The sequence below is a fragment of the Pinus tabuliformis genome, chromosome 1_2, assembly GCF_031772625.1.
Source record: "Pinus tabuliformis cultivar Carrire ecotype Pingquan chromosome 1_2, CPIR1, whole genome shotgun sequence".
Lineage (NCBI taxonomy): Eukaryota > Viridiplantae > Streptophyta > Pinopsida > Pinales > Pinaceae > Pinus > Pinus tabuliformis.
In genome coordinates this window covers 94,374,784-94,402,377 of record NC_142298.1, presented here as the reverse complement: position 1 = coordinate 94,402,377, position 27,594 = coordinate 94,374,784, and the positions used below count along the sequence as shown (strand labels likewise).

At 35.0% G+C, this 27,594-nt stretch overlaps 1 pseudogene; it reads right to left on the bottom strand.

Annotated features, from left to right (window-relative positions):
* Nucleotides 1-591: 591 nt before the first annotated feature.
* On the bottom strand, nucleotides 592-7,596 carry LOC149204619 (DNA polymerase delta catalytic subunit-like; annotated as a pseudogene).
* Between the last annotated feature and the right edge of the window lie 19,998 nt (nucleotides 7,597-27,594).

Here is a 27,594-nt window from a genome sequence, read left to right as displayed (position 1 = left end):
GATTTGGAACCGAAAAAACTTGGAATCTATAGTAATACTAGTCATTCTATCTAATGGGAATCATACTAACCAGGAGACTAATATGTTTGAATCGTAATAAGATAGCCACATATTACTCATATGACACTAATACAGGGTGTTATGAACTATCAATAAGCCTAACCTGAATCCAAGTATTACAGTAATTACAACACATGTATTACCATGTTCATAAGCAGATAAGAGTACTTATAACAACAGATCCAACCTATTGCTATCTATCCCTATTCAATAAGCTTAAGTATAGCACTAACTATGGTTTAGCTAATAGATCCGTAATGATTGAGCTTTATATTCACACCTACTCCATATGTCCTAGTTGAACCATTGTTCTCCATCTCATTTGCAAGGAAAAAAGATATATCGAACTAGTTAACATTAAATAACAAGGACTTGACAATTATTGTACAATAAATAAACCATGCTCATCCTGATTCAGGGACCAAATAAATTCCCTGGTCCATTAAATGAGAGAAACATACACCAAAGAAAATTCAGGAAAACAAAATTATTCAATAATACAAAAAATTACAAGCTACACAGGTAGCATCCTCAAAACTGCCAGTGCTCTAGTTGCACCTCTGCTTCAGTTAGCTCTTTCTGAGCTTTCTTCCTATAATAAAATATTGGGCAGTCACGACTGCAATAAGGATAGGACATAAATGTAAGTATAAAAGAGATAGTAATTGTGAAAATAAAAATAAAAAATAAAAAAACATCCTATTAATTAAAAACAAATACATGATCACACAAATGTTACAAAATACATCCATAATGTAAATTTAAATCATGTTATGAAAATGTAATACTTGAAATATAGCATTCAAAAACCTTGTGCAAAGAACATCTTGGTGCAGAGAGCCTTGGCACCGCTGACATTGTGTCCATAGTTTACCAAAGAGCATTTCTAATTCCCTCACTGACATTGATCAAATATTAGTGTCATATGATAGAAAATCTAGGTGAGAAGAATAGACACAAGGCCTACTTTAAATTCTCCAAATAAAGAGTAATGGTATTAGAATACCAGCTTACCATTTGCAACTGTTTTCTGATACAATTTTGCTTCTCTTCCTTTGCAATGTGAACAAAGTGTCTGATCTTCTTTGCTGCAATGGCAACATCAAATCAGGTAACATCATGAATTTCAGTATGAAGCAACCTAACCGGACATTCTTATTATAAGAAAGCTAGATAGTTTCTTACAAGGGGAGCTTGCATGGAATCATGCAACCTCATGGATTTTTCCACATCAAAAAGATGAACCCTAGTAGCTTTCTAAAGCGCCAAACTGAAATAATAGTTACTCTCAATTGTGCACTACTATAAGCAAGGAAACCACATGCAGGACACCCTCTACTTGTATTAACTAAATACCTGATAGGTGTTTTACAACCAATACAACTGAGTTGTTTCTTGGAAAATTTCATAATTCCACATTTGAAGGAGTTGATATGGAAACTACTCGTGTGTGACTACCATGAAGAAGCTCCTTGCTTGCATTCTTCAAAATGGGCTCAAATATTCTCAACAGCGGCTACAGAGCAAAAACAGGCACTAATCAAAAACACTTAGCTGGAAAGTATTACTATCTATTAAGATATATTTGAAACACTGGTGAAATTTTCAAAAAGAGCATAAACTGCAAGTGATGATGCTTTGGTCTTTCACCTTGCTCAGTTGATTCTCCAGATAATATTGTGGATCAACAGGGATGTTATTCTCCAGTACGTAAATTGGATCCTCAGATTTCTCATATGCGTGAGCCCAAGTAAACACATTAGTCATTATATCCAGATGAAAACTTTTACATAGAGAAGCCATCATACAAAATAGTGCTGAGGAAGAAATCATTCACAAAAGTTGCACCTCCCATTATATCTATTTATTTAAATCCATGTCACTGTCAAATAACTTTAATCTAAAAAGTCAGCCTGGACAGGATTCCAATCAATAAATCAAAAGACACTCCCCTTTCGGAAAATTCAAGAAGAATGGGACCTTGGTACCACAAATCCATTTAAATTTTAAACCTTCAATCTAACTTTGTTCATCAATGTAGAGTAATCTTGAACTACTTTAAAATTGGAATTAGCTCCAAATAGCAATTATATCAAATGGAAAAAGTGGGAAAACCATGTTCTGAAATGCAAGTTGGAGGGAAAAGAAAATATCAACAAAAAGGACTATCCAATATCTGCCATATATGTTTCACTTGTAAAGTAGAACTTTTACAACATCCGGTATTTGATTTATTTAAGGACCAACGACCTGGCATCAATAGATATGATGCTAATTGAACGTCTTTTGTCAAACCTCGATCCTTGAGTCCAAAGACTAAAATAACTTTGGACGTGTTCTATACCTGCACTGCATCATAGACAAATTTGAACTTTGACCAACAGAGGTTGCTCGTAGGCTGATTCTCAAGTCATTGAGGACAACAATACTCCTCCAAAATAAACGCCCCTTCAAACATGTATTTAGCATAACCAGCATGACATTTAGATATACAAATAGAAAAAATGAAAATCTAAACAAGTGCCCTATTTCCATCATTTAATCAGGTATGGTGTGGGAAAACTTACATCAGTGTAGTCTTGATTAGTTAACCAACATAAACACCTGTTCGTAGTGTCATAAACTCTCCTACACACAAATGACGATATGCCTGAAGGAAGTTCAATGCCTTTCCTGAGAAATCCAACTTTACATGGATAAAGCAATGAGGCAGCTGATATCTCATCTTTGTGAAATGAAATCACCAGCTGTATAAACACATGATGAAATCATGTAAGACAAACATTAAAGCTTCAAAATATCTCATCTGTTTGCAACTCTATTGAATATGGAATAGAAAAATAGCAGATGCGTAATAGATCATAATAAGCATACCAAATGAATACGAGTTCACAACATGTGCTGATTAATTGCTTTTACCTATACAATTGTCATAAGGTCCATGTGGATGATGGTAACCACATTAGCCCATCCATAATCTCTTCCACCGCAAGATTAGTATTTTTAGATAAAGGTAGCTTGAAAATAAAAACTGGTTGATACGCTAAGAGTGCCAACTGCCCATCTACGTTACAGGCTTAAGCAGTTGACGAAAATATTCTGCCTATCATAGGAGAAATAACGTTAAAGCCATGAAACTTAACACTGCCTAATATACAACTTACAGTAATAAAAATGTGAAGACCAAAATACCAAATGTCTAGAAAGTAGGAAAGCCTTTATGCATATCACTACAATAATAGGACTCAAAATAACGACATAACATGAGCTCCCTATACAAAATTAGGGAAGGTAACTCTACACTAAAATACACAACCTATGACAGCAAGTCGTGAAGTTAAACTGTTTGTAGTTATTTGAAAACTTCCCAAAATCAAACAAGAAAGGCTAAATTTTTCCAACTTGTAAATCTCAACCACAAGCTAGCCCCAGAATACCACTTGTATAGATATTTAAAACAACAAATATTCAATTATTTGTGGTGCAACAGTTTTTAATCCAAAAAAAGGCTTGACTGCTTGAACGAAACTAGCAACAACTCTATATCTTGTAGCAATGATATCGGGGATATCAAGGCTGGAGACTTAGACAATTCCAACAACCAAAAAATTCAGAAAATCATAACCGAGGGGAACACAGTTGCAAACTCATGAAGTGTTAAATAAACCTAAGATTTCTACGGTACAAGTCATCACAATGTATAATTGCAGATTTTCACAAAAGAAAGAAGTACTACATATAAGACATTTACAGTTTTATCAAAAGACTTGCATCCAAATGGGAAAGAGAACGCGAAATCTTTCAAAACCTAATCGAGTCGCTAATTTCTTCACCGACCTCAAAACTGTGCCATTCAGGCGATATTTTCTGGGGTTTCTCTCTCAAAAACAAGTGCTAAAGCTTTGAAATATGATCGAACAGTGGATTTATATGAGCATGCAAAACAAAAGACCTATGATAACAGAAAAATCATATATTCAATCTGTCTTGGATAAATCTTTCCCAATTTCACTTGGATCTTAGGTTCATTCAACAAAAGCGTAAGGTCTTCCTGGAAAGTTTTTCAACATTATCACCCACTACACGCCAACCTTTGCAGGTAAGGCTCTTGTTGAATATATGATGTTTTTGTTATCATAGGTCTTTTTGTTTTGCATGCTCATCAGCGTATACAACTTCCTTTTATCCTTCTTTGCAGGGGAAAGCTACAGGTCTATACTGTCGATGGCTTCCACAGTGCAACCGTGGCGGCAACAATTTCTCCTTACCCCAGAAGTCAATCAGGTCATTCTTGTGGCTATGTTTCCTCTAGCTAGCAAAGTTTTGATATAGTTCATCATTTTGGTCCTCCAGAAACATATATGGCTTCCATTTATCATTTCATTCAAATGGTTTAGAAGTTTGTTTTGACGACATGCATAACTCAAGTAGAGTTGGAGGAAATTCTGAAAATGATTTGCCACATTGTATTGGACTTGAACCTATGAAATTTGCAACAATCTCCACTTGAAACTGGTCGGTCCAAAGCAACCAGTTAAACTAGCCCACTGGGCTTATCTCAAATTTAACTTATACATCCTCGTATATAACACTTCTAGCCAAGTTTTTCCACCCTATATATTATGCTTCAAGGGAATAGGTACAAGAGTGTCCCTACAATGAAACAAAAATAAAGAAAAGTAAAAGAAGCAGAGCATAAAAAGGGACTAAACTTGACAATACAAGAAAAGCGGTCAGCCTTTCTTCGCGAAGGTTAGACATGTTTTCTTGCATGTGGAATTAAACATATTCATATCCATGAACAAACTTGTAAATACAAGCAATTCAAGGGATCCCCCTTTCTTCCTGAATGTTAGACATGTTCTTTTATGTTTGGAATTGAATAAATATTTATATCCATGAAGAAAGAAGAATAAGTCATAATTTTTGGCAAGAGTGAAATTCTCAAGCATAGCCCATTCTTAGAATCGAACCTGGATAATTATGATAAATTCCTACAACCCAACCAACAAATGTTAAAATGCAGGCCTTAATTAGAGCATGGAGATGGGTTAGGGTCTGTAACATTTGGATAAGCATTACGTTGGGATAAATTCAAATCCTACCTCTCAGTGCCCTCATGCCTACTGCTCAGAAAGTACCCCAATGGCCCACCAATGCTAAGTTCGATCCTTGCCTCTGAGTGCCAGCATAGCTACCTCAAGTACCGAAATGGCTCACCAATGCCATATGTTCAATTCTTACCTCTCGGTGCCTGCATACCTACCTTAAGGTCATGACACGCATGTAAAAATGGAACCTCATCAAAGTATGGAGTAAAGTCCGTGCTATTTAAGCCTTGTCTGTGTGAAACTCTAAAAGTATAAGTCTTAATACTATACTTTGTAGCTAACCATTGCTCATTATTTCTTAAAATAGAAAATTCTACGTCTTTTAACATGGGTAAGGGGTTTCAAACCTATATTTACGTACATACCTTCAATACATTTTTGAGCGTGTATACGATTGTGAAGCGAAAGAAGAAAAGAGAATTTTCCAGCCACTGGCTCAGATGTAACCAGGCTCCCTGCGTTGTTAATTCTTTTCTGGCATGTCCAAACACTTGCACAAAAACAAAACTAAAAAAACCTATGCTCTAAACTTTGATTTCATTTTGCATAATAGGAAACTTTGAAAAGCTCTTACCTCTGAAAGTTATTTAAGCAGGGTTCAAAACTGGCTACCGTTTCTTTGTAAAGTTTGTCTATGCTTTTCGGTGGCAAATTACAAGCTGAGAAAAGGAGAAGGCCAAAGGAAATAAAAAAAGGGTCAAAATCAAGTGCAATGAAGTGCAAAATAAGCACTGAACATCTATTCTTTAGGCAAATTACAAGCTGAGAAAAGGAAAAGACCAAAGGAATTGAAAAAACTGGCAAGATCAAGTACAATGGAGCTCAAAATAAGCAGTGAACGTGTAGAGTTTTGATAATAGTTTTAACAGGCTTAAAAGCCTATCAAGATCAAGCATAATGTAGCTCAAAATAAGTGCTTACTATCTAGAATTTTGAGAATAATTCTACTCAGCCTTTAATCTACAGAATATGTAGAGGTGGTCTTGAATATGACAGAACTTACTTCAATATCGAGACTTATGCTGTGCACAGAAGGGGTTAATCAATATCCATAATCCCTCTGTAAATTATGCCTCCAAATAAAACATAACAAACTAATTAAAATAACCATTTTTTAGTGCAATATCAAGACTTATGCTGAGCACAGAAGGGGTTAAATATTACCTTGGCACCTTTTGCAGCCTTTATGATGACATATGGAACACGATCACCCACAGTTGGAGCAGTTGCAGCATCCCTCTGTAAACCAGGGGCAGCTTGGCTTTAAAACACGACATCAATTTAAATCATCCAACAATGGACTCATTGTCAATAAAAAGCAAAATATTACAAGAGTCTTTAGATGCACTGCAGTAATAAAAATAGAGAGATAGGATTGAAATGGAACCAGAAGGCATTGCACCATTCATTATACTTGTTATGAGAAGCTATTTCCAGTATTTACCTTCCGCGTTCGCTCAGTTAGTTCCACGTGTGCTGCCTTGATTGCATAGTCATCTCCAGTCTTTGTCAGACCCTGACTCAACAAAGAGATTTTTAGCACAGGCAAACAACAATGCCCTTAAGAATATGCTGATAGCCTTGATAAAGTATATGACCTGCAAACATCTGTTTCTGCCGCAGCTAAATAGTAATCAATTTTTCTCAGGATGAGATTAAAAATGCAGATATATTATATATTGTCATGTTTTGATTCTCTTCAATTCTATAAGAGCCACCCTTGACACTTTTTCCTCCCATTGCTAGCAGTAAATATTGATTGAATCCCTTCCAAGTACAGAATGTAGGGAGAAGAAACATGACAGACTTAAAAAGGAAACTTCCATGGCCTGCCCCAACTAGGTATATAGTATATACTTCTAACACTTGAAACCAGGAATATGTAATAAGCTCTCGACTACCAACTTCAAAAGACACAATAACTCTAACTCTCGATGCCTCGAATGAGCCTGCCTCTCTTCGTTTTATAGGAAGAAGAGGGGACAAACATCCGACCATTGGACCAACAAGTTAAGTATGAAAAATTCTATCAATCACGGAGATGTGGTTCAATATCCACCAAAAGTCGGAGAAGTGCTCCGAGTCTCATGACTAAAGAATCTTTTTCCTATTACAAGAGTACAATCAATCCTACGGAAAGCATATTATTTACAATGTGGATGCCTTTTAACCAGTTAAGGCACACGAGGAAACTGACCATGAATAGTCCTCATGACTAGACAACATAATTACACAGTGGAGCTTTCTGTATAAACCCACGGAAACCTTTTTATGAAGAAGGACTAGCGTTGTAGGATGATTCACCAAGAGCTGTGGTTCCCGGGAACCTATTTCTAGGATAAATGAGGTCGTCCCATGCCTTTGTATAGATCCGCCGAACTATCATAAGCTTATTCAGCGCATATTGATGCTTGATTTTAGTCATGACTAACCATTCATCATGCCTAGCCATAAATTGTTATAGTATATGGTGATCTAGATAATTCAGCATATCACTTACTGTGGTACAAGGAATATGAAAACATTCAACGGCATTTCTGTGGAAGCATTTGTCACATGACATCTGAAAATAACTTTCATAAAATATTGGATCTACAGCATTGCAATTTACTCCAAAATCTTTCCACCAGTCACCTAACCATCCTGAAAATTGATTTCTTTGCATGGTCCTAATTGATCCAAATTTTAGTTTTGTATAATCGATTTCTTTCTTTCCATCAACATTTAGGAGGTCCCACCATAATTTTTTGTAACTTGCAAAATTAAAGACAGTGTCAGGAAAAATAAGATTAGGATTATTTTGTGGTCATAAGATAGGAGAATTTCTAGTGATTGTCCAATCTATGTTTCTGGTTCTGTTTATGACTAAATATCTGTGATAAATATTTCTTTGTCTTCCTCCTTCAGAGCAGATTATTGCGATGTCATGGAAATTATTTTGTAATGCCTCTTCTGTTTGATCAGCTGCAGCCATACTGCTAGTACACACCATATCATGGATCCAGCGATTTCCTTAGGGAAATACTCTTCTTTCAGGCACTAGGTGTAAAATATCTGTATGTGGCTGTAGATCCACATCTAAGACTTTTGTTTTTCTTAGCTGCCAGGTTGGCTTCTAGTTCTTCTTGTATTCTTCCCAGCTTTGGTCTTCTTTGATAGTTCTGAGAACTTCTTGTTGATTATTTGGGTCCCATTCAGTAACAATAGCAAAAACATACATTCTTGTTCTTGTGATTGGGTTTGCATGTGTTCTCGGTTGAGAAAATCAGGTAGACAACTGTCTTCTCCTTTGATGTGTTCCACTTTGAAATCAAAATTGGCAAAAAGGGCTTGCCATCTGGCAAATTTGGCTTCTCCAGGTTTCTTGATATCTTTATTAAGCACCTTCTTAAGGGCAGATGCATCTATCCTTAGAAGAAATGGTTTATTGACCAAATGGATCTCGAATTTGTCAATGCTATTCCATGCTACTTTCACCTCTTTTTCTATAGTAGAATATCTTTTCTTAGTGGGGTTCCATGTTCCTGAAGCGAAGTGGATAACCTGTTCTTCATTATCTTTTTTCTGTTTTAATATACCCCCCCATCCGATGTTGCTGGCATCAGATTCTACAATCTTATAAGATGCATCATCAGATATATACAGTATGGGAAGGTCTCTGACCTTGGCTTTAATCTTTTGAACTGCTTTGGTATGGAGTGGAGTCCAAGGTTCAGGATTTGTGCGCAGCCTCTAATTTAATAAGCTTCTGTCCTTGACGCAGTCTGGATAGAAATTACTTACGTAATTTAAACAACCAAGAAATCTTTGTAGCTGCGTCTTGTTTGTAATGATTCTAGAAATTTGTTAGAGAATTCCAGAGCATGTTTTTGCAAGGAGATTTGGCCATTGAATATAGTATGGCCAAGAAATTTAATAGAAGTCTGAAAGACTTCGATTTTCTTTTTGCTTAATACAAGACCATTCATTTTTATTGTATTTACAAAGGTTTGTATATGTTTAAAATTATCTTGCAAATTTTTTGAAAAAATAAGTATATCATCTATATACACAATCAACGAATCGAAGAAGGGTTTAAATATAGAGTCCATGACCTTCTGGAACTTGGATGGTTCATGCTTTTGGCTGAAAGGCATCACATTCCATTCATAATGTCTGGCTGGGACACTGAAAGTTGTTTCGAATTTATCCTTCTCTGATATAGCAACTTGCCAAAACCCTGATTTCAGATCGAACTTGGAAAATATTTTTGCTCCTGCTATTTTGCTTATCAGATCTCCTTTGTGGGGAATCAGATATGTATTATCTGCTAGTACTGAGTTCAAAGGCTTATAATTGATGACTAGACTTGGGATGCCTCTAATTTGTTCTGCTCTTTTATTTACATAGAACCCATAACAATTCCATGGGCTCTCTGATTGTCTGATCAATTTATTACTCAACAGATTCTTGATTTTTTTTTCACAGAGCTCACAATATTCCTTATTCATCGAAATTTCCTTACTTTTACATGGCTTACCTGTATTTTCTGTTTTATAGGGAAATTCAACACAATATTGCTTTCTGTGCCAAAATTTTTTTGGATCTTCTGCACAACACTCTTTCTCTATTTGTGCCTTTAATTCTGAAATCTTCTTTTGTATTGTTGGTAAGCTTAACTGTTGTGAGATATGAATGGTGGATTTCAGATCTTTTAGATCTGTTAGCTTTAATTCAACCTTCTTTAGTTCTTCCATAGTCTGAACCATTGTCGAGACTCGTGGAGCTGAGACATATGGCAATTTAATTTTTCTTGGGCCATTCGAGGAGGTAGGAAGAGTAATAAAATATCCACCCTTATTCTTTTTTGTTCTAAATGAAACATGTGGTTCAACAACAACCAAAAATATGTTACCTAAAATACAATCAACAAGGATGTCAGCAACTGCAAATTTTAATTTTATGCAGTGATTATCAAAGCAGATAGATGCCTTAGGAATTTCATACTTCAGCGTTTTACTTCCCAAGCCAATAACTTTTCTTTCTGCTGTCATCCAATATTTAGCAAGGATCACTTTTATATTTAAAATATTTACGTCTGCTCCAGAATCAATAAGAGCAGTCAATTTGAACATCTGTCCCTGTATGCAAATATTTATTTGTACATGATGTTGCTGGTATTCGATGGCGAGTATCCTCATTTCTTGAAAACCTGACGCAGTATATTTTCTTCCTTCATAAATCTGTACATTTGGTTTGTAAAATTCTTCTGTATCATATTCTTCTATAAAATCTGCGTCATCAATGGATTTTCTTTTTCCTAATCTCACCATCTGAGATTTAAGAATAGAAATTTTTAGATTTGAACTTTATCCACGTGACCTCTACGGATATGTCATGTGAACTCTATCCATTACCAAGACTGATAATTGAACAATAGTTATCCTAAAATGTTAATAATGTTAATAAATCAGATGCTGGCAAAGTCTATGCATTTGTTATTACGGTAAAAGTGGTAAATATAACTGAGTTAAAAGGATTTAATTTATTTTTATTTTTTTAAATATACTTTGTATAAGTAGAGTTATGACAACTCTGTCGAAAATATTATCTAATTAGCCACTTCCCCTTGTGCGTAACTTACAGAACAAAACCTACAATTGCAACGGTATCACAATACTCGCACAGATTATGTTAAAACCTTTAAACCTTTATTTCAAATAAATTATTGGAAGGTATAAAAAACAAATTTCTAATTTATCTAGGTTGAACGCCTTTACTTATTTAATGGTTTCTCACTAGTTGCATCATACCATAATCATCCTTACACCTTTTAAATTATAATATCCTAAATTCGCTCAAGATATGTCAGACATAACAACAATTTTAAGGCTGTTGCTTTTTTTTTTTTTTTAGTTTTAGAGATTTTGGATAGTTTAAAAACATGGTAAATTTTTAGAAAACAACCTCTTAGATCAACGCTGCCATGAGTCACATAATGGAGCAAAAATCCCATAAAGGGATCTGTTCTTACCATAAAGATGAACCAGATAAAAATGAACATGAAGTGTAAATCTCCTCTATTAAAAAAAAATCTACTACCAAAACATAAGTAATAATATCTCATATATCTATCTATCTATCATATATATATATATATATATATATATATATATATATATATATATATATATATATATATATATATATATATATATATATATATATGAACTATTATCACAAAATTTCTTCTTATTTTGCTAGACTAATTAACAATGTGGGCTTGTCACAAACGCATCCTAGCTGGCCCTGTCACACCCCTACACCTGCGGTAGTCTTCCAACCACTTATAGCGAGGTGTGGCACCACTGAACACTTTCTTTTCACCAATACTTATGTTCGTGGACTACACCTACTTTCACTTTAACATTACTTAGCTTGTGTTTCGCAACCAAGTAAACATACATTTATCCTTTATACCAATGAAGCCCATACTCATTCATTATCCATAGCAATTATAACAAGAACAACAACAATTGCAACAGTATAAAGGGGAGGGGCAACTCCCCGTAATGTGAGTCTGCCCGAATCAATATATTATATAATCATCATTTTTACAATGTATAGACTAAGTTCTAAAGAAACCCCAAATTTCCACTTAGCCAAACTTTCACAACTTCGGCAAACTCGGTTGCCCAGCTCGTCGGCACCTCCGCACGGTCGCCACACGACTCACCAACCCGTCGTTCACCTCGTCGCACGTCTTCGTCGTTCGCTCTTCGTTTGGTCGCAAACGCCCAAACCGTGTATCCCTGCCCACACGCAGTCCCGCTTGTCGACTCTTGACAAACACCCAAATCATGTGCACAACACGTAGTACCACCTGCCCAACTCTATGATCTCCGGTTCCAACCTCCGTTTCACCTTCGTGCACACTTGCACGGTGGGCGGGCGCTCACCCGAGTCGCCAAGACACCCACGCCAAGTCGTCGCACAAACACCTTCGCACAATCACCTCGGGCACGCCTTGCCTAATGCATCCACCTCTCACCAAGAGTGCCTTTCACCAAGTGTGAACTACCAAAGAGGAGCGCATGAGCTATGCGCTTGCCTCCTCTTAAAACTGCGCACTAGAAGCTCTCCTCCAAGAGCGAAGATAGAAGTGATCTGCGATGATGACTTTGAACGCTCTACGCTCAAGCATATATACATGTTTTAGTGTGTGGGTGGGCTGCCCAGCCGACTGCCCACACACCCCTCTTGCACGCCATGCTCAAGTCGGCTGCGCTCTCCCATAGGTCCGCCAACCCCTCGCCCAGTCCTTCAAACCATGGTATAAACCATCACCACTTTTTCCCACAAGTGTCGTAATCATTCATCGTTTCATCACATGGAGCTCGCAGAAACGTCGCATTTCCTCCGCACACCCGGTTCGTCGCACCCGCCCGTCGCACTATCGCACGCCCGTCGCGCGCTCGTGCACGGTCACCCGTCGCCCAACTGCACCACAGCTCCAAGGACCTTACATCCTCCTCCACCTGAAATCGTTGTTGTCCTCGACAACATATCATCCTGGTAGCCATCCAGCAAGATCATCACCATCCATGATGTTGACTTCTCCACATAAGGCAAACATCCCTGCAACATATGTAGAGCCTAATCTCCATCATGCCTCGACTTAGTGATCAATTTACACCAAGCTCACCATACCAAGGTATGCACCTCAACGGTATGCTCTCCATCAGATGTCATCTCGATCCATGATTACCGACCCCTTTTTCACAATCTCTATTGCAACATCTTGTGTCGTCCTCATCATGTGTCTCCATGTGAACCTTTGTCATGATACTCCAACACAATGCCAACACATCTCTGCACACTTCGCGACCCCATGTTTGGACTAGTCAGATGGCCAGTCCAACTGTCACGCTCAAACCATGAGAGTGAACATCCTCATGCCACCATCAGTTGTTTCTCAAAACATCCTGCCACATCCTTGACTCATCAAGAATCTATCTCCATAATCCATGCTCAGGTCCATGGAACTCCATCCATCTCATCTGCAACATGTTGTCCATGATGTTTGGTGTCAATGTGCTGCATGAAACCAGCCACATCTATCCCAACATCATCATCCATAAGTGTGTCTCCTCCATATGAAGAGACCCTCTCCTCAAACATCGACACTCGATGTGCCACATCCAGATCCATGAAGCAACCTCCATCATATCTGCAATGTGCCATCCCTCAAGTCTACCATCGAAACAAGTATGCACTTGTCTCATCTATCCATGTGCTGCCCATGATCCTAGATCAATAAGCTCTCATGTGTCAAAAGTAGTCGAGTCTCGGCTCAACCCATGCCCAAGTCAAAGCATCATCATCATCGTAACTCCATCACTCCAAGTGTCTCATATCGATCCTCCACATCAAGTCACTCTTCCAAGCCATGCCCATACATGTACTTTGAAAGTATGCATCCCATACTGCACCAAAGTCTCTGACCTCAGCTCCTCAATGCATCAGATCCTCTAAGTCCACCATATATGAAGTCGCTAAAAGTCACAACAATCTCATGTCATCATGAGCTCCATAATCAACTCACAAATCCAACCAAGTCCATGGCCTTGTTGTACAAGAGTGTACAACCTCTCCATCAACTCATAAGTAATAAGTCTCCATGTAACACTAGCAAATCCATCCGCACAACATCCCTGCCTTGGCACTCTTCCTTGGATGTCCATGAAACCTCTACAAGTGCTCCCACACAATGTCCCTGCATAAGACTGCGATGCTCCATGCCTCCAACCTGATGTCCATGACTATGTTGTCCATGTAGTCCAACCAAGTAGGCTCATCACAACAATCGGTCATCCTCATCCAAGTCTTCAATCTTCGGTCTAGTGAACTCGGTCACCCAACCATATCATCATGTCATGAGTCCCTCCATCATAGATCCTCCACTGAAGGTTCCACCAAGACTATCTCTTGGTCTCGGCCATGAGAAGTCCACCCAAGCATCATCATCATACCTCAAGTGTGTGCCCTCCTAAATATTTCCATGAGTCATGCCAGGCACTTAACCAATCTCCCATATGGCTAAAGCATGACCCATTCCTCCACAACGATCATCATGTTCCTCCCTTATTAAGGGTCTTTATACCTTCTACCATAAGGTCACAAACAACCTTAACAAGTCCAACAACCATCAACAATCCTTTCTCTTCATCCTCATCATCATGAGGCTCTTCCTCATTCATCCATGTCTGCAAACTGCACGATCCTAGTCCAACTTGATCAACCTCAAGTTCATCCTCCATCGTTGTCACGTCTGCAACATCTTCAACTATCATCAATTCCTCTTCCTTGATAGCACAATCTGCAACTTCATCTTGCTCCATTGTCCAACCAAGTTTAAGAAGTTCGTCTTCAACATTCTTTTCCAAGACTTCAAGTTCCTTTCGAATTCGGCGATTCTCTTCTTTCAACCTCTTCAACCTGTATAAGGTAAGCAAGAGCTTCCCTTCACATTCTTCCAAACTTGCCATGCCTTGTCGTTCAACTTGGTCCAAGCACTAAGCTTCACCTCTGCTAAACCTTTCACCAGCTTCACCAAGTTCCCTGCAATCATGAACTGGCCCTTGTTCCACTTGTATGTGAAACGAGCTTCCTTCACCTGAAAGTACCCTTTCCACTGTCATCAACTGTCAAGCTTCTTCAATCCTGAATCAGCCTGCTCTGATACCACCTGTCACGCCCCTACACCTGCGGTAGTCTTCCAACTTCTTATAGCGAGGTGTGGCACCACCGAACACTTTCCTTTCACCAATACTTATGTTCGTGGACTACGCCTACTTTCACTTTAACATTACTTAGCTTGTGTTTCGCAACCAAGTAAACATACATTTATCCTTTATACCAATGAAGCCCATACTCATTCATTATCCATAGCAATTATAACAAGAACAACAACAATTGCAACAGTATAAAGGGGAGGGGCAACTCCCCGTAATGTGAGTCTGCCCGAATCAATATATTATATAATCGTCATTTTTACAATGTACAGACTAAGTTCTTGGGAAACCCCAAATTTACACTTAGCCAAATTTTCACAACTTCGGAAAACTCAGTTGCCCAGCTCGTTGGCACCTCCGCACGGTCGCCGCACGACTCACCAACCCGTCGTTCACCTCGTCACACGTCTTCGCCGGTTCGCTCATCGTTTGGTCGCAAACTCCCAAACCGTGTATCCCTGCCCACACGCAGTCTCGCTTGTCGACTCTTGACAAACGCCCAAATTGTGTGCACAACACGTAGTACCGCCTGCCCAACTCTATGATCTCCGGTTCCAACCTCCGTTTCACCTTCGTGCACACTTGCACGGTCGGTGGGCGCTCACCCAAGTTGCCAAGACACCCACGCCAAGTCGTCGCACAAACACCTTCGCACAATCACCTCGGGCACGCCTTGCCCAACACATCCACCTCTCACCAAGAGCGCCTTTCACCAAGTGCGAACTACCAAAGAGGAGCGCCTGAGCTATGCGCTTGCCTCCTCTTAAAACTGCGCACTAGAAGCTCTCCTCCAAGAGCGAAGATAGAAGTGATCTGCGATGATGACTTTGAACGCTCTATGCTCAAGCATATATAGATGTTTTAGTGTGTGGGTGGGCTGCCCAGCTGACTGCCCACACACCCCTCTTTCACGCCATGCTCAAGTCGGCCTTGGGCTCTCCCATAGGTCGGCCAACCCTCGCACAGTCCTTCAAACCATGGTATAAACCATCGCCACTTTTTCCCACAAGTGTCGTAATCGTTCATCGTTTCATTGCTTGGAGCTCGCAGAAACGTCGCATTTCCTTCGCACGCCCGGTTCGTCGCACCCGCCCGTCGCACTATCGCACGCCCCTCGCGCGCTCGTGCATGGTCACCCGGCACCCAACCGCACCGCAGCTCCAAGGACCTTACAGACCCCGTCCTACTAACGCCATTGCATCTAAAGATAATGCACCCTATATACAATTCTAGCGTCTACTCCATCATAGGAAGCGTTCCACCAACTGAGAAGATCTACTTCTCTAGCTACAGTTATAAAGACTTGTTAATCACGTATAAGTGTAGAGTAATTAGAAGCTAATTTCAACTAACTTATATTACTCATATGTATACACAAAATATGAACTCATTTATTAATGACTGGTTGGGTACATGAAATAAATTCTGCAATTGCTTATGATGATTCGACGGTGGAATCTTTTTAATCGTCTAATACATCAAATCAACAACTAAAGATAATACACCGTGGCACATAGCGGATCATTTTTAGAGAGAAACGCTCTACCGCCTAAGAAAAAGAATAATAATAATATTTATTTTTAATCAATAGAAAATATTATTATCATTAAAATTAAAATTACATTTTGTTTTGGTAAAAAAATTAAATAAATCTTTGAAATAAATATGATAATGCACAAATCATACGAGAATTGAGATAAATTATTTACAAATCATATGAGATAAAAGTAACTATAATTCAATATAAAATAGATAAAATAACATTATAATTATAAATCCCAATCAGTCAATTGATCACAACAAACAACATAATAACAAAACATTTTAAAAGGTAACACAATCATCATATGCACAACAAATTCATGGAATCCAGAAACACAGGGAAACTAAAAACCATAATTCATCGCCTCCATTATTCTCCAAACTATGTGTGTGCAGTCACTTCTCCACTCACTCGAAACTTTGACTCCAAGCTATGGAGGAGTCGTCCTTGTTATCACTTCAAATTTTCATATTTGGCATTCAAAACCTTCATAATATCCTTGCACAAAACTTGCTAATATTCACTTTGTTATCGATTACTGTTAGGATGGTATGCTACTATTGCTTTCTTCAGAGAAACCTTCCCATTTTGCGGGCTTCCCAATTGAAGCAACACCTCTTTAGTCACGTCTGGATGAGGGAATTTTTCATATATATATTTCAGGAATCACTCTGCACTTTTCCCGCCCTCCCACTTTACCACGCTTATCTTTTCTTTCATTCTTTATGTATTGCCTTTACTGTTTTCTGCATTTTCTCTTTTCTTCGGCTCAACTACTCCGTCTTGGTGTTTTTTTACTCCTTCAAAAGAATACATGTACAATCCATGCAGACATGATGGCAAGTGCAATCTTGATGCTATGAAAGTGGTAGGAATGGGTTTTCTTCTTCATTTTCAGAACAAAAGAATGTGCTTTCTTCTCCAAATGATTTTCTTCTGCAACACGAATGGAAACCTTGAAATAGTCTATAACTTCCTAGATTATTTACATATCACCACACATTGCCTTCTCCAACAACTCTTCTCCTGGAATATGCCCCTGGATTTCTTCACACAATGTTTGGTAAGTGAAAGCTTATGTTTTCAAATTTACTACTTGTTTCACCACTTCGTTATCCATGGAAGCATCACCCACAAGTGTTTCATCTTGTTGCAGAAGTCCATAACAGTCATGCAACGAACAAGGAGACAGGTGCAACAACAACGCCTACATCACCACCATTGGAAAAGAAGAGGCTAGGAAAAATCAGAACTAGGAGAACATGAAGAGATCCCTCCCGAGAAAAGCCATTGCTACGGAGGGGGTTATGACGGGGAGACTCCACAACGCCTAAGAAATCTACGAGCACCATCCCTTCTAGCCCTTTTACCGTCTCCCAGGATTCACAGTAGTGTGGGTCGTTATGGTAACAAACTTACTATATCCACCTATGATGATTCAACCGTGGGAATCTTTTGAAACGTCTAACACATCAAATCAAGAGTGCAAGACAGTACATCATGGCACTTAAGGGAGTTCATTTTAGAGAGAAATGCCTTACGAGGTAAATATCAATATTCATAAATATATAATATGGATATTGATTTTGATAAATATATTAATATCAATACTCATAAAATTAATATTGTCAAATAATTATTACATTATAAAATATTAATTCTTTCGATTTTTAATATTAATCTCATGGGTTTATTGATCCGTTACGTTTATAATATTAATGTTTTTATAATAATAATAATCCCTCGATGTTTATAATAATAATAATAATAATAATAATAATAATAATAATAATAATAATCCCTCGGTTTAAATCTGAAAAGTTTATAATAAACATTTCTTGATTTTATTAATCCTTTATGTTTTATGCTTTATATTATTATTATTATTATTATTATAAAAAACTTGGATTAATATTAAAAAACCAAAGTATATAAACCTTATGAATTATTAACTTGATTGATAATAATAACTATTATTATTATTACTTTAGGATTAATATTAAAAACCAATGTATATAAACCCTATAAATTATTAATAATTAATTATCAACTAATATAAATAAATAATTAATTGTTAACTTAATTAATATTTATTAACCTATTTTAATTATTAACTAAATTATTATTAAATATTGAATATTAATTTTCCCTATTAACTCAATAACATAGGCGATCATAGACTTCCTAAGCTAGCTTTAAATTCTAGCCAAAACCACCTAAGTGTTATGAAGGCACGAGGGCCTGGTTAAACTATTGGGAAATCAACGAGAATGATGCATTGCAAAACATTAATAACATTAAAGATATTGTTACTTCTAAGTTCAAAGAAAAAATGTGGTGTGAGAAAGATTTAGCAGCTAAAAGAAAATTAAGTTATTATAAAAAGATCATCAACCCCACCCTAGAGGATCAAAAGTATCTCTCTATTTTAACTAGCTCAAAGAAGAAAATCAATATAGCAAAATTTAGCAAATTCTCATGAGCTCCATAGTGAAACAGGTCGTTGGGTAGTTCTAAAACACCATGGATGGAAAGGATCTGCCATCTATGTGAGAATAGGAACATCGAGAATGAAAACCACTTCCTCTTAGAGTGCCCCGCATACAACCACATTAGATCTCAATTTCATAATCTTTGTCACAATACTGACCTTCCTGACCTTTTACAATGTGAAAATTATAGTGAGCTCGAGAGGCTTCTCTCCAAGCTTTTTGAGCATAGGAATATAATCTTAAATCAAAATAAATAATTTGCTTCTTTAGATTCGATAGACCAAAGTTTGGTACGTTAACCACCACCACCATCATCATCATCATCAATATTAATGTCTTGGGTTTATTATTATTATTATTACTATTATGATTAAATAATCTATAAGTTTTAATCATTATACACATTTTAGGTTAACAATCTTGGATTTATATTAAAAATCTAAGATATATAAATCCTATTAATTATGAATTAAAAATTAGGAATTAATTGTTAATTCATGTTAATAATTAATTTGATTAGTTAAGATGATGATGATAATAATGATAACAACTTTGAGATCAATGTTTTTAAGGTATATATACCCTCTTAATTATTATTATTAAATATTAATAATTAATTAATTATTGACTTATTAATTATTAATTAATTAATAGTTCATTAATTAATTAAAAGGTTGTTTTTAGTGTGACTTTTTGAACAACACTGCTAAAAACCCTAAAGGCACTTGGATTGCACAGGGATTACCCATCAAGTTTGTTATTTTAATAAATTCATGTAGGATTTTAGAAAAATTAAACCCGCAAAACCCAGAAGAAAAACTTCCAAAAAAATCTCCCTAAAAACAACTCGATTAATTAATAAATTATTAATTATAATTAATTATTAATTATTAACTATTTACTAATTATTTTGTATAAAATCTAAAAATATAAATAAATTGAGCATTTTTCAAAATTATTAAAACATTTCAAATTAAATTAAATATCAATGGTATATTAATAATACTTTAATGTTAAAAATACTAAATTTTCTATTAAATTAATAAACAATATTTAAAAAAAATTATTATTAATAATTATATTTATAAATAAATATTATTACTATTAATTATATTTATAAATATTTTTTACAATTTAATATTAAAAATGTCCGATTTTTAACATTCCTCAATAACCCCATATCAGTTGGTTCCAACCATAAAGTCTGAAGTAAATTTGCGAGACGAGGAGGAAGGCCAGAGCTCGACCCCGACCTCAACCCGTTGCGTACCTTGTATTGTTGATTTTATATTTAAATAAAATTTTATTTTCACAAATATAAAAGTACTCACTACAGGTTGACATTATGATTTGAGATTTTCCCATGGATATAATTGAGTGATCATTAAATAATGGATGATGAAGAGCTTGGAAAGGAAACGTTGGTAAAGAATATTTTTCGGAAATGGATTATGAGAGACATCCGTGTAGCAATAGCTTTGGCCATTGACAAATTGAGAATACTCAACGATTACACTGAATTACCAAGCTAAAACTCATTACCTTATTCACTTGCAATAAAATTAAATCTTTTGAAACATTGTTTAGTAATAGGTTTCCTTTACAGTGAATTACCGAGCTAAAACTCATTACCTTATTCACTTGCAATAAAATTAAAGCTTTCGAGGCATTGTTAGGTAATAGGTTTCCTTTACACTGAATTACCAAGATAAAACTCATTAATTAAATTTTTTGAGGCATTGCTAGGTAATATGTTTCCTTTATGTGTTGATTTTTGTTTATTATCCTGAGAAATCACAAAAAAAAAATATATATATATATTTAAAAATGTTTTTTTACATTTCAATGTTAATTAGAAAATACAATGTCATGTTTAGTCAAGTAATTGATAGTCAACCTCAATGTTTTTGGGTCGGACCCGACTTGAGACGGGGTCTGCTTGCTCCGTTACTCACTAATGTCTGAACCCGACTTGAGACGGGGTCTGCTTGCTGCCTTACTAACTAATGTGTGAACTAACTACCGACTGCTGGTGTGCAAAGTCATGCATATTCTATCTGTAAATTTGAATTCTAAATTTGAATTGATAACTTTTGAATGATGCAACATATTTTTTTGACCATCAAATTATATTAAAAGATGATATTAAACCATTTGTTCTCGGATCATTTTGCATATAGTTTAATCTCTGTTTTGTTATTGCTTTTTAGAATTGCCTAAATATGTATCTTTTGATTACATCTCCTACCAAAACCATACGAATACATCCTTTTACTAAACAAAATCTCTTTGAGGACTCTGTTTTGAACTATGCTCTCAGGTTATTCAATCAGGCTTTGATGTGCATATATATATATATATATATATATATATATATATATTTCCCATGTAACGAAGTACAACTTTATATTCTAGCTATACTCTCAATTACAGAGTATAAGTAGGGTAAAATGTTTTTAAATATGAAGGTCTTACAACAAGGTGGCTGGAAGTTCTTGTAACGAGATCCAATCACGTTAACTTGGGAAGTAATTTGACTCATAAAATGTATTTATATATTGTACTTCTGAAATCACTATTTAAGTTTGCAAAGTTATATATATTCTATTTTTAGTGTGCAAAGTCATGCATATTCTATCTGTAAATTTGAATTGATAACTTTTGAATGATGCAACATATTTTTTTAACCATCAAATTATATTAAAAGATGATATTAAACTACTTGTTCTCGGATCATCTTGCATGTAGTTTAATCTCTGTTTTGTTATTGAATTTCTCCCTACCTTTATGTGACAATATCCATTTTTTACTATATGTGAAGCAGTTGCAAACTAATTTCTAGTTGCTGTTCAACTTTCAGCGTTGAAAGACATTTCTGGACGTTCTCTGTATTGCTTCAACTCCGGTAACAACCTTAATCTCCTTTCCGAGTTTTTGCTTCATTTCTATTTCATCCATGGACCATGATAGAAAATCCTCTTCCATCAATTGTACATTAACCACTCAGCAACTATAGAGTCTTACTTGAAAGCAGAAAGTGTTTTTCATATATTTAACATTATTTGAATACATCAATCTTACCATGCCATTCTCCCTGTGGAGTTTTTGTCTTATTAGATTACCCAGGCTTTTTAGGATTGCCTAAATATGTATCTTTTGATTACATCCCCTACCAAAACCATACGAATACATCCTTTTACTAAACAAAATTTCTTTGAGCACTCTGTTTTGAACTATGCTCTCAGGTTATTCAATCATGCTTTGATGTGCATATATATATATTTCCCATGTAACGAAGTACAACCTTATATTCTAGCTATACTCTCAATTACAGAGTATAAGTAGGGTAATTTTTGTCTTCTTAGATTACCCAGGCTTTTTAGGATTGCCTAAATATGTATCTTTTGATTACATCCCCTACCAAAACCATATGAATACATCCTTTTACCAAACAAAATCTCTTTGAGGACTCTCTTTTGAACTATGCTCTCAGGTTATTCAATCAGGCTTTGATGTGCATATATATATATATTTCCCATGTAACGAAGTACAACCTTATATTCTAGCTATACTCTCAATTACAGAGTATAAGTAGGGTAAAATGTTTTTAAATATGAACGTCTTACAACAAGGTGGCTGGAAGTTCTTGTAACGAGATCCAATCTTGTTAACTTGGGAAGTAATTTGACTCATAGAATTTATTTATATATTTTACTTCTGAAATCACTATTTAAGTTTGCAAAGTTATACATATTCTATTGCAAAGTCATGCATATTCTATCTGTAAATTTGAATTCTAAATTTGAATTGATAACTTTTGAATGATGCAACATATTTTTTTGACCATCAAATTATATTAAAAGATGATATTAAACTATTGTTCTCGCATCATCTTGCATGTAGTTTAATCTCTGTTTTGTTATTTCTTTTTAGGATTGCCTAAATATGTATCTTTTAATTACATCCCCTACCAAAACCATACGAATACATCCTTTTACTAAACAAAATCTCTTTGAGGACTCTGTTTTGAACTATGCTCTCAGGTTATTCAATCAGGCTTTGATTTGCATATACATATATTTCCCATGTAACGAAGTACAACCTTATATTCTAGCTATACTCTCAATTACAGAGTATAAGTAGGGTAAAATGTTTTTAAATATGAAGGGCTTACAACAAGGTGGCTAGAAGTTCTTGTAACGAGATCCAATCTTGTTAACTTGGGAAGTAATTTGACTCATAAAATGTATTTATATATTTTACTTCTGAAATCACTATTTAAGTTTGCAAAGTTATATATATTTTATTTTTAGTGTGCAAAGTCATGCATATTCTATCTGTAAATTTGAATTGATAACTTTTGAATGATGCAACATATTTTTTTAACCATCAAATTATATTAAAAGATGATATTAAACTACTTGTTCTCGGATCATCTTGCATGTAGTTTAATCTCTGTTTTGTTATTGAATTTCTCCCTACCTTTATCTGACAATATCCATTTTTTACTATATGTGAAGCAGTTGCAAACTAATTTGTAGTTGTTGTTCAACTTTCAGCATTGAAGGACATTTCTGGACGTTCTCTGTATTGCTTCAACTCCGGTAACAACCTTAATCTCCTTTCCGAGTTTTTGCTTCATTTCTATTTCATCCATGGACCATGATAGAAAATCCTCTTCCATCAATTGTACATTAGCCACTCAGCAACTATAGAGTCTTACTTGAAAGCAGAAAGTGTTTTTCATATATTTAACATTATTTGAATACATCAATTTTACCATGCCATTCTCCCTGTGGAGTTTTTGTCTTATTAGATTACCCAGGCTTTTTAGGATTGCCTAAATATGTATCTTTTGATTACATCCCCTACCAAAACCATACGAATACATCCTTTTACTAAACAAAATCTCTTTGAGCACTCTGTTTTGAACTATGCTCTCAGGTTATTCAATCAGGCTTTGATGTGCATATATATATATTTCCCATGTAACGAAGTACAACCTTATATTCTAGCTATGTGCATATATATATATTTCCCATGTAACGAAGTACAACCTTATATTCTAGCTATACTCTCAATTACAGAGTATAAGTGGGGTAAAATGTTTTTAAATATGAAGGTCTTACAACAAGGTGGCTGGAAGTTCTTGTAACGAGATTCAATCTTGTTAACTTGGGAAGTAATTTGACTCATAAAATGTATTTATATATTTTACTTCTGAAATCACTATTTAAGTTTGCAAAGTTATACATATTCTATTTTTAGTGTGCAAAGTCATGCATATTCTATCTGTAAATTTGAATTCTAAATTTGAATTGATAACTTTTGAATGATGCAACATATTTTTTTGACCATCAAATTATATTAAAAGATGATATTAAACTACTTGTTCTCGGATCATCTTGCATGTAGTTTAATCTCTGTTTTGTTATTGCATTTTAGGATTGCCTAAATATGTATCTTTTGATTACATCCCCTACCAAAACCATACAAATACATCCTTTTACTAAACAAAATCTCTTTGAGGACTCTATTTTGAACTATGCTCTCAGGTTATTCAATCAGGCTTTGATGTGCATATATATATATATATTTCCCATGTAACGAAGTACAACCTTACATTCTATCTATACTCTCAATTACAGAGTATAAGTAGGGTAAAATGTTTTTAAATATGAAGATCTTACAACAAGGTGGCTGGAAGTTCTTGTAACGAGATCCAATCTTGTTAACTTGGGAAGTAATTTGACTCATAGAATTTATTTATATATTTTACTTCTGAAATCACTATTTAAGTTTGCAAAGTTATACATATTCTATTTTTAGTGTGCAAAGTCATGCATATTCTATCTGTAAATTTGAATTCTAAATTTGAATTGATAATTTTTGAATGATGCAACATATTTTTTTGACCATCAAATTATATTAAAAGATGATATTAAACTACTTGTTCTCGGATCATCTTGCATGTAGTTTAATCTTTGTTTTGTTATTGCATTTTAGGATTGCCTAAATATGTATCTTTTGATTACATCCCCTACCAAAACCATACGAATACATCCTTTTACTAAACAAAATCTCTTTGAGGACTCTGTTTTGAACTATGCTCTCAGGTTATTCAATCAGGCTTTGATGTGCATATATATATATATATATATATATATATATATATATATATATTTCCCATGTAACGAAGTACAACCTTATATTCTAGCTATACTCTCAATTACAGAGTATAAGTAGGGTAAAATGTTTTTAAATATGAAGGTCTTACAACAAGGTGGCTGGAAGTTCTTGTAATGAGATCCAATCTTGTTAACTTGGGAAGTAATTTGACTCATAAAATGTATTTATATATTTTACTTCTGAAATCAGTATTTAAGTTTGCAAAGTTATATATATTCTATTTTTAGTGTGCAAAGTCATGCATATTCTATCTGTAAATTTGAATTGATAACTTTTGAATGATGCAACATATTTTTTTAACCATCAAATTATATTAAAAGATGATATTAAACTACTTGTTCTCGAATCATCTTGCATGTAGTTTAATCTCTGTTTTGTTATTGAATTTCTCCTTACCTTTATCTGACAATATCTATTTTTTACTATATGTGAAGCAGTTGCAAACTAATTTGTAGTTGATGTTCAACTTTCAGCGTTGAAGGACATTTATGGACGTTCTCTGTATTGCTTCAACTCCGGTAACAACCTGAATCTCCTTTCCGAGTTTTTGCTTCATTTCTATTTCATCCATGGACCATGATAGAAAATCCTCTTCCATCAATTGTACATTAGCCACTCAGCAACTATAGAGTCTTACTTGAAAGAAGAAAGTGTTTTTCATATATTTAACATTATTTGAATACATCAATCTTACCATGCCATTCTCCCTGTGGAGTTTTTGTCTTATTAGATTACCCAGGTTTTTTAGGATAGCCTAAATATGTATCTTTTGATTACATCCCCTACCAAAACCATACGAATACATCCTTTTACTAAACAAAATCTCTTTGAGCACTCTGTTTTGAACTATGCTCTCAGGTTATTCAACCAGGCTTTGATGTGCATATATATATATTTCCCATGTAACGAAGTACAACCTTATATTCTAGCTATACTCTCAATTACAGAGTATAAGTAGGGTAAAATGTTTTTAAATATGAAGGTCTTACAACAAGGTGGCTGGAAGTTCTTGTAACGAGATCCAATCTTGTTAACTTGGGAAGTAATTTGACTCATAAAATGTATTTATATATTTTACTTCTGAAATCACTATTTAAGTTTGCAAAGTTATACATGTTCTATTTTTAGTGTGCAAAGTCATGCATATTCTATCTGTAAATTTGAATTCTAATTTGAATTGATAACTTTTGAGTGATGCAACATATTTTTCTGACCATCAAATTATATTAAAAGATGATATTAAACTACTTGTTCTCGGATCATATTGCATGTAGTTTAATCTCTGTTTTGTTATTGCTTTTTAGGATTGCCTAAATATGTATCTTTTGATTACATCCCCTACCAAAACAATATGAATACATCTTTTTACTAAACAAAAGCTCTTTGAGGACTCTGTTTTGAACTATGCTCTCAGGTTATTCAATCAGGCTTTGATGTGCATATATATATTTCCCATGTAACGAAGTACAACCTTATATTCTAGCTATACTCTAAATTACAGAGTATAAGTAGGGTAAAATGTTTTTAAATATGAAGGTATTACAACAAGGTGGCTGGAAGTTCTTGTAACGAGATCCAATCACTTTAACTTTGGAAGTAATTTGACTCATAAAATGTATTTATATATTTTACTTATGAAATCACTATTTAAGTTTGCGAAGTTATACATATTCTATTTTTAGTGTGCAAAGTCATGCATATTTTATCTTTAAATTTGAATTGTAAATTTGAATTGTAAATTTGAATTGATAACTTTTGAATGATGCAACATATTTTTTTAACCATAAAATTATATTAAAAGATGATATTAAACTACTTGTTCTCGGATCATCTTGCATGTAGTTTAATCTCTGTTTTTTTATTGAATTTCTCCCTACCTTTATCTGACAATATCCATTTTTTACTATATGTGAAGCAGTTGCAAACTAATTTGTAGTTGTTTTTCAACTTTCAGCGTTGAAGGACATTTCTGGACGTTCTCTGTATTGCTTCAACTCCGGTAACAACCTTAATATCCTTTCCGAGTTTTTGCTTCATTTCTATTTCATCCATGGACCATGATAGAAAATCCTCTTCCATCAATTGTACATTAGCCACTCAACAACTATAGAGTCTTACTGGAAAGCAGAAAGTGTTTTTCATATATTTAACATTATGTATATTATAGAAGTAAAAGATGAGTCTTTTATCATATTGTTCAAGTTCCTTTGGAGACAATGCTTAATAGTAAGTGGGTATTATGGTAAACATTTTTATTTGTTGGGGCACCCACATTTGCCTAGGATTTTATAACATAAGAAAACCTTTAAATCCCTGCAAAACCTTCCTCGTGAGGATTAGATTGTGTGGATTATGTTGGGTTTTCTTCTCGCAAAGACTATTAATTTGCATAGCACTGTGCAGCTTATGTTGGTTACTCACACAAC